Source organism: Pteropus alecto, unplaced genomic scaffold (genome assembly GCF_000325575.1).
Source record: "Pteropus alecto unplaced genomic scaffold, ASM32557v1 scaffold166, whole genome shotgun sequence".
NCBI classification, from domain to species: domain Eukaryota; kingdom Metazoa; phylum Chordata; class Mammalia; order Chiroptera; family Pteropodidae; genus Pteropus; species Pteropus alecto.
The window spans coordinates 3,047,358-3,050,003 of NW_006439757.1; positions in this window are offsets into that span (position 1 = coordinate 3,047,358).

A 2,646-nucleotide genomic window follows, 5' to 3' on the forward strand; every position below is an offset into this window, starting at 1 on the left:
TTTCATCAATAATCATATTCCTTTTGTGGCTTTATATTAAATACAGCAGTTGAGGTTGTAAAACATGGGGGCAATTTAAATATTTGTGTTGCTATGTTTTGTCTCAGTACAGAATTTACAAACTGAAAATACTGGCAGAGCAAGTTTATGGACATTTACAGGCTAATGAGAAGCTATCAAAGAGTGAAACCAAGAAATAGAATTAGGAAACTGTTTTCTCAGAATTAAAGAGATAATCTCAACAAATATCTGTGGTTTCAGTGTACCCTTGACCAGGCCAGCTGACACTCAGGGACCTGCATGACAATCTCTTTAGCTCTTACTTCTACCACTCTGTGTATACAAGTTTGAATCAAAATGCAGTTGGAATAAAATTTTGAGGATAAAGCTGTCTTTTCCTGGTAGAAGTTTTTCAGTAACAGATGAAGCTATTTTAAAACAGAAATAGTAATCAGTAAAAATAACAAACTAAAACACCAGAAAAATCACCATAAGACGAAATGATTGCTGAAAGCATATGACTTCATTAAAGTACAAAGGCCAGTTATGTATTCATATTCATAGTTTTGAGAAATTAGTAGAATTTTTATATTAAATAATAAATTGAGGAATATGCATTATTGTATATTAATGGCACCATCTCTTGACCCAGCTGAGGAATTGCATGCATCTCTATTTTCAGCCTCAAAGTTGCCTTGGTAATATTTTATAAGTATGTAACCACTAACCATTAATATGGTTACATACATTTTCTTGGAAACTCAGTACTATAAATTGCTTGTCTTTTGTGAAAGCGAAATTTCACAAAAGGAATTTCAAGGGATATAAATTAAAGAACGGTGTTTCTGAAAGATGGACTAAATTAAGGTTATCTGCTCAGATGGCTAATGCTTTTTCTTATTAATATTTATGGAGAAGACAATATTATGGAAGCTATGGCTAGATTAGGAGTAAAGGTGCTTCCATAGCTGTTTGTATTTAAAAAAAACTTTTTTACACCGCTCCCCCTCATTTTTTTCTTCAGTTTTAGTAATCGAGGATGGTAAGATAGGAAGGCTTTGAATGGCTTGGAGAGCTGCATTTCTGGTTTCATAAAGATTTGTAAGACAAAAGTAGAAGAATTGTAGAAGGGTAGAAGAATTGTAGAAAGGTAGAAGAATTGTACCTTCTTCTACAAAAGGTAGAAGAATGGACATACTATCCATTCCCATAAAACATTCAAGGTGACATAGCATCTTTACATAAAGCTTGTTTAAACATTCCAATTTTCATAATTTTATTAATCCTTACATTTCTACATATTTTTAAATCTAATTGTAGCCCTGTTAAGTGTGGAAAATTTTCAAGTGAGCCAACTAGCTAAGTCAGCTACAGGGAAGAAATATCTTTAGATACCAGAAGTTGTCCTACTTGCTTGTGTGTGGTTTAGGAAGTGTATTGTATAAAATATGAAGATGGCCAATGTCTGCTTCTGTAATCCATTTACTTGTTAATTAAGGGTGTTGTTCCGGGCAAAGATATGCTAACAGCCAACTTCCACTTCTGTAATCTGCTTGCTTGTTCAGGAGACCACCAGGATATGGCCTTAAGCTTTATAAGCTGCCTTCTCTGAAAGCTCGGGGTTGATCTCCTCTAGCCCTGCGTGGTAGAGAGTCAGTCGCCGGCTGGCTAATAAAGGGTCATAATTAATCTCAATTGGCTCCGTGGGTCTCAGAATCGTTCATGCCATAACAGCCCGAGTTAGGGCTTCACCAGTGGCTTTTGGTATTACAGTTCATGGAATTCTCATATGAAGGAGTTCAGGAAACTTCTCTTTCCTATCTCCTGAGCATTTTACCCATCTTTGTGTTTTTTAAAAAAAAGACTTTGGGTCTTCAGTGAGGGGTCAAGCTAAGGGGTCCTGGCTTTTTGTCAATTTTGAACTTAATAAACTGGCCTAACTTCTGCCCTAGGAGACCGCTGGTCGGGTTTCTCATTGTAACCTTTTCCTAGCAGCTTCTTAAATTTCCCCAAATGGGATAAATAGAGTAGATTGGTTTGGAGTTATTTGATGTTGGGGTACTAACAGGGGGTTGTGTTGGCCCCTCCAGCCTCTGGTAGTGCTGTATCAAAGCTTTCGTTTTAACCCCATCGACCTGTTTTATTTATCCCCATTAAAAAATAATTAACCATTTGAAGATTAGCACCCTACAGGGATGAGTCCTGTGACTCTTTTCTCTTTACTTCACCCTTATCAACATTTAAAAATAGGTATTTAATTATGTTTGTTTGATTTGGAAGCCCTTGCTCTTGAGTGCTCTTAAATAATCTGATATAATTGCATTATTCCTCATAATAATCTTTGTAATTTTAGGTTATAATTTCCCTAAAGGCTGGCAACTGTTTGGTAAGACCGTAGCCATAGATGAAGTATAACCCACATTTCTATGTGGCTATATTTTAGAGCTACCAACCTGACAGTTACTAAGCCAATCTCTTAGGACATAAAAATTGTAGGTTGCTTTTTAGTAAGATTTTTCTATTCTTTCTCTTTTTCTTCTTACAAGACAATATTGCTTCTAATGTCCTGATTTTCTTTTCTTTTTTAACTGTAAATGTCTGAAGGCAAATGGAAAGGGGTCTGAATGGACTTTGATTTTTATTCTA